General features: G+C 40.1%; 1 long non-coding RNA gene and 1 other non-coding gene across 2 annotated transcripts in view; both read left to right on the top strand.

The window, feature by feature from the left end:
* Positions 1-2,099: 2,099 nt before the first annotated feature.
* The window catches only part of LOC129057700 (uncharacterized), a 75,815-nt gene continuing 65,599 nt past the window's right edge, over positions 2,100-12,315 (top strand). Inside the window, exon 1 of the long non-coding RNA XR_008522414.2 lies at positions 2,100-2,380. This is a non-coding gene — a long non-coding RNA (uncharacterized LOC129057700). The remainder of the gene's footprint in view (positions 2,381-12,315) is intronic.
* On the top strand, positions 7,953-8,136 carry LOC112132186 (small Cajal body-specific RNA 16). The gene has a single exon (XR_002913994.1). It is a non-coding gene; the product is annotated as a small Cajal body-specific RNA 16 (non-coding RNA).

Below are 12,315 nucleotides of genomic sequence, written 5' to 3' on the forward strand. Positions count from 1 at the left end.
GTGTGTGTGTGTTGAGAAAGAGTTGGTCTAGAACAGGATTTGGCAAGCTTTTTTTTTTAAGTGAAAAAAGCAGATAGTAAATATTTTAGGTTTTGTGGGCCATGCATAGTCTTTGTTGCATAACTTTTGTTTTTCTAATATTTAAAAATTCTAAAACCCATCATTTTAGCTCTCTATTTATAAAAAAAATAAGTAACAGGCTGGATTTGGCCTGTGGGCTATACTTTGCTGATCCTTGTTTTAGAAACTTCTTATATTCATGTACAGTAACAATGAGTGTGAGTTTTGAAAGGAGGTTTGAAGACCAGAAATTCCTATATATACATCTGTTTATCTCTCTATGTATGTATAGCATCTTCTAACTTCAAGTTCTGTGGTAGTAGAAAAACATTGCTGCATTCTTAAAAAGTGGGACTATTTCATTAAAATTGATAAAGTGCAAATAACTCAGATGATTATAGATATATCTTCATATATTTAATGTACATATATATGTGTAAGCATGAATTGATACATATGAATTGATTTCTTAATCTAGTACCCAGTGTATTCTGTAGATTATATATTGAAACAAACCAAAGCAGTTATGGAATAAGAGTTTGATGTATATTATAGGATTTTAGTGTAGGAAGAGCTAATAAATTACACTCTTATTTCCTGTCTCAAGTTTTAATCCAATCAAGAAAGGAGTCTGATGAAGATCAAAATGTTGGTTTTGTTGCTGATATGGCTATATGAAAAAGCTTAGGTCTGAGCTTCTAACTATTGAACCCTGGAATCAGAATTACTCACCTAATCTTAGGCTGATTGGATGACTGCAGTCCTCTCCACGTGGGGCAGAGTTTTTCCTGCCGTGCGCCATATACCTCAGGGGTGGTGGACCAGGGAAATGTCTTTGCTGGGAGTCAGATCTGGAAGAGAGGAGGAATAAGCTCAGCATGTCCACATCACTTCCTCATCTCAAACTCAATTATCATCCCTAGATAGTCCAAACTTGCCTTAAAAGATATCAAAAGATACTAGCTTTGTGGTCCAAAGTAGAGATCCCAAAGGAGAAATTGGTGCTCAATTGTGAAGGTACGCTGATAGCAATTTTTTTTTTTTTGAGATGGAGTCTTGCTCTGTTGCCCAGGCTGGAGTGCAGTGGTGCGATCTCAGCTCACTGCAACCTCTGCCTCCCAGGTTTGAGCAATTCTCTGCCTCAGCCTCCTGAGTAGCTAGGATTACAGGCTCCCACCACTATGCCCGGCTAATTTTTTTTGTATTTTTTAGTAGAGATGGGGTTTCACCATCTTGGCTAGGCTGGTCTTTGAACTCCTGACCTCGTGATTCACCTGCCTTGGCCTCCCGACGTGCTGGGATTACAGACGTGTGTCACTGCACCCGGCCGGTACACTGATAGCTATTTTATTTGTTATCATTTTATATAAAACTAGATGGAAAACAGATATTATGTCAGCTGTTTTAGTCTGACAAGGTAAGTCTGATTTGGCCCTATTTGTGTTGTGTCCTGGTCAGTGACGTTGATGCCAGTCTGATGATTCATTTGTTGCTGAAATGCTGAAGTTGGTCAGGGCAGTGTGAGTTTGGTGGCAGTCTGTTGCCCTGGGGCAGTGATACCTGTCACGCAGACCAGCCACACCTGAGAGGCCCAGTGACAGAGCCATAGTCATTACATTTCTATGTGTTCAATTTTAGTTACCAAGATCAGAAAACTGACTGCTGGGGAGGGAGGCTCATTTGGGCTAGCTTAAATCAAAGTGATAGAATGCACGGTATGATTCAGGTTTATAAGATGATGATAGAAGTGTGTTAGTGCTTTTATTTGTATATGTTCATAGAAAATGGCTGAAAATTTGTTCATATAATGCTAATGATACTTATTCTTTGTGACAAGGTTTGGGGTGATTTTTTTTCTTCTTTGTATTTTTCTGCATGGCTCAAATTTTTATAATAATTATGAATCATTTTTCACCAAAAGAACAAAGTAGTTATTTTTAAAGAAAAAGTCATGTGGCTTGCTTCACTCCTGTGCTTCCCTCCTCCAATCATTCTTTTTTTTCCCTCCTTCCCTCCCTCCTTTCCTTCCTCTCTTCTACATATCACTATTTGGTAAATATTCACTCTATGCCACTGTGCTTGGTGCTGGGGACACAGTGGTGAACAACTCAGACACTGTTTCAACTCTCGTGGAGCCTACAGACCAGTGAAACAGCTCAAGAGGCTAAAACTTTAATTGTGGCCTCTGTCTACTTGGAATTCATTGATATTCCCAGATGTGTAGATTTCAATACTTCTCATCAGATTTCATCTGGAAACTTAATCCCATATAGTATTTTGTCTGATTTGTGAATTGCTTTACATGGAAGACATCTAAAAGGTATGGTTGCATTTATTTTTACACTTGATGAATTGCCTTTATTAATAAAGATTTTTTGAAAGAATGTAAAACAGAAGTATAGGGAGTTGGGCAGGACCAGGGGCCACATTTTGATTAATAGGTAATAACTAAATGTACTCATAGCATGTGCATTTTTTTTTTTGGTCAATATGACTAATAAAGAGAACTTTTGAATGGCAGGGAAGGCGATATAAGAGTCCAGGAGCCAGATACTTTTCTTATGCCATTGAATAAGTCAGTTCACCCAAGAAATAGTAGTGAATGGCAGCTGAGCATTGGAAGGCATAAGGGCCTTTGAGTTTGGGGTCATCTTAGGTAATGCACGGCAGAGTCACAGAACGTATAATCAATCCCACATCTGTCACTTGCACATATAACAGGGGGCTTGAAATTAGTTTTCAAGGGGGGCTTGAAATTAGCTTTAGCTCAAGTATTGTGGTTTCAAAAATTCACTTTCGTCTATTTGGTTATGAATCACAATAATTATGCTGAAATCATTGCTGGCTAAAGTATCCCTACCCATTCCTCTCAGAGCAGGTTCTCTTCCTCTCTCCACTTACTTCCAAATCTTTGGAGAGTTATTCACCACGCACAGATCCTATGTGAGTAATGAGGCAGCCTGAGATTTTCATGTCTTTCCTCTCCTCTGATACACCATTGGAATTGATTTACCTTAATTTATGACTTCTCATTTCACCCCAGGGCATAAATGACTCATGGCTGACCATGTTCCCCTCAGTGGATTTTTAACTTTTCTTTGCTTAATATATTTATGATAAGGGTCAGAGATGCTTCATTCAAAAGCAGCAGGAGGCCTAATGGCTTCTGGGAGTGAAAGCTTGTTTCTTGTCTTTTAATTTAAGAAAGTTTAAGACAACCCAGCAGTAGAAGTGGGGCTGGAGAAAAGAGCATGCTGAGGTTTGGTGGAGGTATTACTTGGTTGTCTAGTGGGGGTGAAATGATTTAACAGAGTGCAGATGATGTAAAGTAATAGACGGGGTCTAAAAGATCAATTGATAGGTTTCACACATCAGGCATGCAGCCCTCCTCCTGGAAATGGGCATCCTCTCCTCTCCATCCTAATAGAGAGGGTGAGATGTCATCCAGCTGTCACATTGAAATATGCCTCTTACTAATGACTGCAGAACGATGGGATATTTGAATGCTTTGTGTGAGACTTTCTCCTTTCTTCTTGATACAGTGATTGGGAATGGAGGGTGAGTTGTAAGGCATAAAAAAAAGATAAAGAAATGACAACTCCCCATTGTGACATGTACCCTTAGTGCAGACTCACAAAATGGTACAGCTGTGTCACAAAGAAGAGTTAAATTCCATAAGTTAAAAATGAAAATATTGTGCATGTTGCTGTGTATATACATATGTCTGAATAGTTGTTAAAGAGTCTGTAGAAATTTCTCAAACTACTGTGTTCAGTTAGTGTAATGTAGCAAAGCTATATTTATTGCCTATGAAAAGATTTTATGGCTGGGTGCAGTGGCTCATGTCTGTAATCCCAGCACTTTAGGAGGCTGAGGCAGGAGGATCGCTTGAGGCCAGAAGTTCGGGACCATACAGAGACCTGGTCTTTACAAAAAAAAAACCCAATAATAAATATTAGTAATAGTAATTTGGCATGCACCACCATGCCTAGCTGTAGTCCCAGCTACTTGGGAGGCTCAGGTGGGAGGATCACTTGAGCTTGGGAGGTTGAGCCTGCAGTGAGGTTTGATTGTGCCACTGCTTTCCAGCCTGGGTGACAGAGTGAGACCCTATCTCTAAAAAACAAAAACAAAACAAAGACAACAAAAACTTTGATGTACTAAGAGAAAAAAGTTTACCTAATGGGATATACATTGTGAATCTACTTTGTTAAAAGTATATATTTATATAAAAGTTTAGAAATATCTATATTAGAATATTGACAATACTATTGTGCTTATCGATGGGTGGTAAGATTATGGGATGTTTTCTTTTATAATTTTTCTATAGATGTCTTATCTGTGTGATAAGACTTGTTAAGTTAAAAATAAAATTCCTGGTAATTTGAGTCTGCCTATTATTACTTAATAAATCTGAGGTAACTTTAAGAATTCCATCTGAAGCAGAGAACCTTTGTTGAGGCCAAGGCAGATTCACTACTTCTAACGCTGCTGCCTCCTTCAACTACTGAACAAAGTGACTGATGGCCGAAGTGACTGAACAGCTGGAGCTTCTTAGAGGTTTCCCAGGGCCCTATTCAGGGCTCTCAGTGTTATTGTTATAATAAACTAAGTCATATCCGGTAGAGAGAAGACATGAGCTTGGAAATTATTCCAGCTGAAAACTTCCATCTCCACCCATCCAATTGTGATTGAGTTCTGGTTTCTACACCTTCAAAAATATTTCTTCTATGTCTCTAGAAAGGAGAGAAGTACTTTTTTGTCACATGTCTATTTTCATTAAAAAAAAAAATCTAAAAACTATGTTGGATGACCAGCTCAGAAATGTTGGTGTACTTTCCTCTTTAAATGCATTAAAATCTCTTTACTTTTAAAAATAACTTGTTTGAGCAGCTGTGCTATGAGCAGGAAGTCCATTATCTTCCACTTGAAGTTCACCTATCCCGCATCTCAACCTCTAACTGCCTAAAATCTCTGGGGCTCATTTGTTTGAATGAGGGGAACCAACCCTCTCTATCAAAAGCCAAGCAGAGTCTTCCATGGCCATTGTCTCTTGGAGCCATAAGGTGTTGCTGTTGCTGTTGGTTCCCGATGCTTATAGTGCCTGGTCCTTGCACAGGACATGGTGTGCCCAAGCTTGGACTCTAGGACTACCGTTCTCTTAGGGGACTCTCACAAGGCTGGTCATTGTCCCCCAAAGCATGGGACATAGCCATATGCTCTTCCTGCCCCAAACCCTTAGTTTTTGATCCTGAGTCACCAGCCCAGAATCTCCAGGGAATTTTATTTCATAGGGCCTTTTGTCTTTTCATGCCGCTGTGTCTTGGTCACATCCTCCCTGGTCCACCCCAACTTGGTAAGTCTAATTTTGAACCTCGGAAAGCGTGGATGCTCAATTAGACTTCTTATTTCCTTCCTCCCAGTGCTGTCGGATCATCTTGTGGAAGAACCCAGCAGGAGGTTGGTCAATGTGATTAGGCCATCTGTGTTTGCTAATTGTCCATATTGGAAGTTAGGTTCCTACCCTTCCACAGAGACTAGGAGATAGGAGGAGTATCTTTCTTGATGATTACATTTCAAAGGAGTGGTTTCCAGGTCCTTGAGAAAGACATTCTTAAGTCATAAAACATTTACATCTCAAAGGGGCATATAAAAATGTGCAATTGAATTTTTTTTTTTTTAAGACAGAGTCTTACCCTGTCACCCAGGCTGGAGTGCTTTGGCAAGATCATAGTTCACTGTAGCCTCAAACTCCCATGCTGAAGGGATCCTCCTGCCTCAGCCTCCTGAGTAGCTGAGACTACAGGTGTATGCCACCATGCCGAGCTATTAAATTTTTTTTATTTTTGTAGAGGTGGGGTCTCACTATATTTCCCAGGCTGGTCTTCAACTCCTGGCTTCAAGGGATCTTTCCATCTCGGCCTCCCAAAGTGTGATTACATGCATGAGCCACCATGCCCAGCTCCAATTGCAAATTATATAAAGTAAATGCTCTAAGGGAAGTCAGAGACCTGTGAGCAGGTAGAAGTCTGTCTAACGTTTAATCAAGCTGAGGGGAACATTAAGGTCAACTTGGTGAGAAGCAGCCTTCAAATAGCCTCAAAATAATCCCAAAAGGTTCTAACTCATCTCTTCTCCACCCTCATTCCCAATGTGAGTGGCTTGCTCTGTATGTACACAGCTAAAATTGAGTTTTCTATGGCAGGGGCCAACAGAAGTCTGCCTTATGGCAAATTGTGCCATATACTCAACATGGTTTAAGGTACTGTGCCAAATTTGGTAGTATTCCTCTTTGTGGAGAGTGGATACTTCACACAGGGATTTAGGTACTGAGGGAATTAAGAAATTACACCTCCTTAATGGGATGTTACACTGCAAGTTGGAGAGTCTATATTTCTGTTTTTGGTGACTACTATGTACATTTTCTGCTGCAAAAAACCAAACTGACATCAATATTCCCTTGACACCTCCAGTTCAGCACACAAAGAGAATTCACTTCCTTGGAGGTCACCTTGATGCTATTTTCTATTGTACATGATTTTAAAATATATTGTGATAAATCTCATTTGTTCTCTTATTCAGTGGTTAAAGGAACACATAAGGGAGTTGGTGAAATATATTTAGTTGATAGAATTTTAGAGATGATTTTAAATTCCATATAACTGTCTTAAGATTCATATGAGAAATTATGACCAAAATTATTAGCTCTGTTTAGGTCAAGATGTAATAAAGAAACCTGTCCAATTAGGAACTAGTTCTGTTTCTCTCTGCTTTTCAAATTGAGTTCTACAAATATGAATGTTACTGAGCACCTTCATAAGGGACATGTTGTGTTTGTTCTGTTCATCACCAGTGAGAAGTAACTTGACATTTTCATTGCTAATAACTTCCTTGCAAAGTATATTGACACTTCAGTCATTTTTGAACCAAATCGACAAATAATGAGGGGCTGTTCTCTGAAATCCACCCACACAGTTCTTGCTCACAAATGATGCAGGCTGTTGAGGTGCCAAGATACAGATGACATGTGGATAGTGGAATAATAACAGACTACCTAAATCAATGTTCAAAACATCAACAGGTTTCATTTGAAGGTGTGTAAGTAGCTACAAAACAAACTTGGTGGACATTAATTACTACAGGAGGTGAGAGGACTAGAAGAACATGCATAAAATGGATCTCAGAAATGAATCTCCCAAACCTGCTTTGTCTTTCCCTGAAACCCGTTTGCTTAGTGCTTCGTGCATATATCCATGAGTTATTCTCCCTATGCATATGCCCCTTCCTGCTTTCCCACTTTGCTGTGACTACCCTTCATTGCAGATAGAAGAATCCACTCTTAATTCCTTCTGTTCACCGTCCTACATACTCCTGCCTCCACACAAGCCCTCCTCTCTGTTGGAAGGTCTTTATTTCAATTGTGATTCTCCTTTGTTCCTTCTACCCTGCTAACTTTTCTTAGTTAAAACTCATTGCCTCTTTCAGAAGGTCTACCTAGAGCTCCGTGTCTTCCTTGAGTTTCCCCCATTATTCATTGTAGAGCAAGGAGGGCATGGGGGTGGCCTGAGTTCAAATATTTGCTCTGCTGGGTTCTGCGTAACAAATTTCTTAACATCTCAGAAACAGTTTCCTCATCTTTAAAGTGAGGCTATCTATGATTGATTTTTAATATGATGAGAGTTACGGATATATGCTACAGGCATATATATTAAAGAAGCCATGAACTTTTTCTTTTCCTACTGAAGTGTATTCATGCCTACACTTGTATCTGGCACACAGTAGATTGTTTTCTAGTGCCTCCAAGTTTTTAAAATATTTTGATGAGAGTTGATAATTGGTAGCAGGAGTAACATTCTGAGGTGAGCTGCTCTGCTGTTAGAAGTGGAACTCTCATGGTCTGGGGAAAGGCTCCTGTGTGGTTGAACCTGCCCAGCTGTGGGTGCAGCCTTGTACCAGGCAGCCCAACCCTGAGCTAAAGTAAATTCCCAGGAGAAGTCTTTCCTGGGATTTGAATTTGCAGTAACAGGTGTGAACATTCTAGTGGCAGTTTGGTCATGTATGATACTATAAACAGGACCCCCCCCCGCAAAAAAGTGGAAATATCTAGAACAGATTGATTTTTTTTTGCTTTTTATTTTAAACATTTTTAAATTAAAAAATTAATTTACAATACGTAAGTAAAGTACAATACATAAGTACATACAATAAGATGGGCCTTTTTTGGTGTGTAGTTCTTTCACATTCATAGCTTCTTGTTCAATAATTGGTGAATGAATGAGGCAGCCAATATAGTACTTTGCACAAAGTTGGCTCTCAGTGTATACTTGTATATATGTAACTGTATATACACTTACTGTGGCTACAGCTAGCACTCTGCATAGTTTTTTGGTAGCACATATCTCACTAAATCAGTGCCATCATTAGACTTGACTTAACAGAGCCGTGTCCTGGGTCCTGTGCATCAGGCTATTCATTGTGTGATCCACTGATAGACATCTTGTGAGAACTGTTGGAAATGAAAATTCTTGGGCTGCACCCCAAACCCACCGAAGCCTCATCTCTGAGGGTGGAGTTCAGGAATCCATGTTCTAAGGCAATCTCTAGGTGGTGCTCATGCAGGTATTTGCCAAGCACTGCTTTAGAGGGCCCTGCTCTGTTGTTTTTGTAATGTCCCTCTTGATGGGTGCCCCTTCAAACCCAGGCTCCAAAACCCTCTGCCGTGAGTCTATTTCCAGAACATTTGTAGGTATTTTTATTTGATCCATCAAGGGACAGCTATTTGCAGGGGCTGTGGATAGAGCTTGGACATGTGAAGGTGTCCACATGTGTGTGCCAGACCCCTTGCCAGGCAGCCTGGAGCTGGGGGAAGGAAGAGAAGGGCAGTAAGCCACAGGATGCATTTTTTTTTTTTTCTGTTCTGGTTGTTCTAAATTGGAATCTGTCTTCCAGGTAATTTTGAAGTTATATTTATTAAGATTGTAGGAAAGAACATATTTTATGTAACTGCTTGCTAGCTTGAATTATATAATTTAGATATTCTAATATATAATATGCAGGACCCTATTTTTACCCTCAGCCTGAGGCCTGCAAATGTTAAGGTTGAGTTTCTCCTGAATTCTTAATGTTTCGTTTCTGTGTTCTCCACTGTGCTGGGAACTCCTTGGTGGCAAGGACTGGGGCTTCTTTGACACTGTAACTCTATTGTCTTGTGCAGTGCCTGGTGTAAGTGACTTAGTAAATGTGTGCTGATAGGTGAATAAATGAATGAATTCCTTTATGAAGGTTGGGGTTGTCAGGGAAAACTTTGTGGGGGAGATGCTGGGCCAACATGGTTGTTCCTGGGTAGGGTTGTTGAGTCCATGGTAGACAGATGAAGTATCCTTGAGCAGCCACCACTTTCTACTGTTGGCACATAAATGGTTGGAATGAGGGAAAATTAAGGGAGTATAACATGGACATGATATCGTCTGGTGGAACTGATTCCTCAGACAAAACAAAACCAAATAATCTTTACAGTCTATGCAAGATGAGTGTTACGGACTGAATATTTGTGTTACCCCCAAATTCATGTGTTGAAGCCCTAACACCCAGGATGACTGTATTTGGAGATGGGACCTCTAAGGAAGTTAATTAATGTTAACTGAGGTTATAAGGGTGGAGACACCAGAGACTTCCATCTTGCCTCTCCATCTCTTTCAATCTCTCTCATTCTCTGTGTGCACACACCAAGGAAGGGCCATGTGAGAACATAGTGAGAAGGCAACCATCCACAAGCCAGCAAGAGCGCCCTCACCAAAAAGTGAGCCTTGCTGGAAGCTTGATCTTAGACTTCCCAGCCTCCAGAATGGTGAGAAAATAAATTTCTATTGTTTAAGACACCCAGACTGGTATTTTGTTATGGCAGTCTGAGCTGACTAATACAGCGAGATAAAAAGAACCAAATGCCACAGATTAATTAGATGTAATGAAAACAGCTGTCAAGCTAGTCCTAAACCTTGGCTTACTATAATTAAGTGTTCGATACAAACTAATTAAATTAGCAGTTCCCAGGTGCTGGTTTTATAGACAGTATAAATTATGCATTGAGGCAGGAAGCTCTGTTCATAACAAGGACTTATTTTGGTGGTTCTTGTTTTATGTGTGGCATTTGTTTCTGGCTTTGTTATAATGACTTATGTCAGATGTATCATAAAGTAGCATAATTGAATAATTGCATGTTGACTATTTAGATAGCTTTACATTTTGATTTTTCTCCCTCTCTTTGAAATTCTTCTTCTACCAACAAAGGCTGGATTCCATAGACATTCTCAAATCTTGCTGGCTCTGTATCAGGGAAAGCTGAAAACAAAAGCTTTATAAGTATAAGATGTATTATTAATGCTCGCTGCTGTGAAACGTTGATAATAAATAAGAGCTGATTGTATCCACTGCAATTTCTCACTAAATTTTGATGGCTGGAGAAGAGCATAGATTTCCAAGCAGAGTGAAAACAGGTTGTCTTGGTTTCTGCTGTCTTTATTAATGAAGGGTCGCAGCTGCATTGTCTCTTGCTAGTGATGGCTTAATGCACTTGTTTGGACTGCTATTCGGTTGTCATTTTCAAGGGGACATCTGGCATTTGGACTGTTTTTGAGAGGCCATTGGTTTTTTTCCCATCTAAACATTTCACCTGATTCTCTTAATAAACTTGATGGTTTGTAAAATTTAGCCAACTAACCAATATTCATTAGCAATCTACTTTATGTGCCAGACAGTGGGCCAAGCTTGGAGGAAGTTGTGAAGCAGAATGAAGCCTGTCCTGGTTCACAGAGAACCTAGAGTGTGATTGAGAAGTTAAGACACATTCAAAATCACAGTGAATCACATGATAGTTGGATGTGCCAAGTACTAATTGTGCTGTGCAAAATAGGCCATCGTTTCAGGATGGAATCACTTCCAGGGGAAGAGATACAGGGTGGTCCAGGAGAAGTGTCCAGCCCCAGTCCAACATCTCCTTGAGCAGTGTTTTTCAAACTATATTGACCCTGCCTGATTTCTTCTTCTTCTCCTTCTTCTTCTTCTTGTTCTTCTTTCTTCTTTCTTCATTCTTCATTCTTCTTCTTCCCCTTCTCTCTTCTCCTTTTTCCCCTTCTCCCTTCTCCTTTCTCCTTTCTTCTCCTTTTCTTCTTCTTTTTTTTTTTTTTGAGATGGAGTTTCACTCTTGTTGCCTAGGCTGGAGTGCAATGGCGCGAACTTGCCTCACCGCAACCTCCGACTCCTGGGTTCAAGAGATTCTCTTGGCTCAGCCGCCTGAGTATCTGGGATTATAGGTGCCTGCCACCACACCCAGCTAATTTTTGTATTTTTAGTAGAGATGGGGTTTCACCATGTTGGCCAGGCTGGTCTCGAACTCCTCACGTCAGGTGATCCACATGCCTCTGCCTCTCAAAGTGCTGGGATTACAGGCGTGAGCCACTGTGACTGGCCTGACACTTATTTATAGGAAGAAAAGTACTTGATGTCAAACTGTACACCTATATGGATATGAATCACAGAAACTGAAGATTCACCAGATAATACTTAACCCTTTCTATGTGCTATGCACTTTATTCTATTTATTTTTAACACTTTATGAAAATACTCTATTTTATGAAAAACAATAGTAGTTGCACTCAATAAATTGTTAAGTGCCCCTTTAATTGATTGCCATCCTGCGTTAACTAATAGTCTGGATTCTCCAGAGAAACAGAACTAATAGAATCTATCCTCTCTCTCTCTCTCTCCCTACCTACCTACCTACCTACCTACCTACCTACCTACCTACCTATCTATAATCTATCTACTATAAGGAATTGGCTCATGAAATATGGAGACTGAGAAGTCCTAAGATACACAGTCAGCAAGCTGGAGACCCAGGAGAGCTGATGGTGTAGTTCCAGTCAGAGTCTGAGGGCTTGAGAACCAGGAGACCTAATGGTATAGTTTCCTGTTCAAGTCTGGAGGCAGGAGACCAATGTCCCAGCTTGAAGACAGTCAGGTAGAGAGAAGGAATTCTTTCTTACTAAGGCTTTTATCTCTTCAGACCTTCTAGGGATTGGGGAGGGCCATTTGCTTTACTCAGTCTTTTGATTCAGAGGTCAATTGCATACAAAAGCACCCTCATAGACACACCCAGAAATTATGTAGAACTAAATATCAAGGCACCCTGGGGCTCAGTCAAGCTGACACATAAAATCACTCATTACACACTCACAACCTGAAAATTTCTGTGGGAGA

Source organism: Pongo abelii, chromosome 12 (genome assembly GCF_028885655.2).
Source record: "Pongo abelii isolate AG06213 chromosome 12, NHGRI_mPonAbe1-v2.0_pri, whole genome shotgun sequence".
Classification (NCBI taxonomy): domain Eukaryota; kingdom Metazoa; phylum Chordata; class Mammalia; order Primates; family Hominidae; genus Pongo; species Pongo abelii.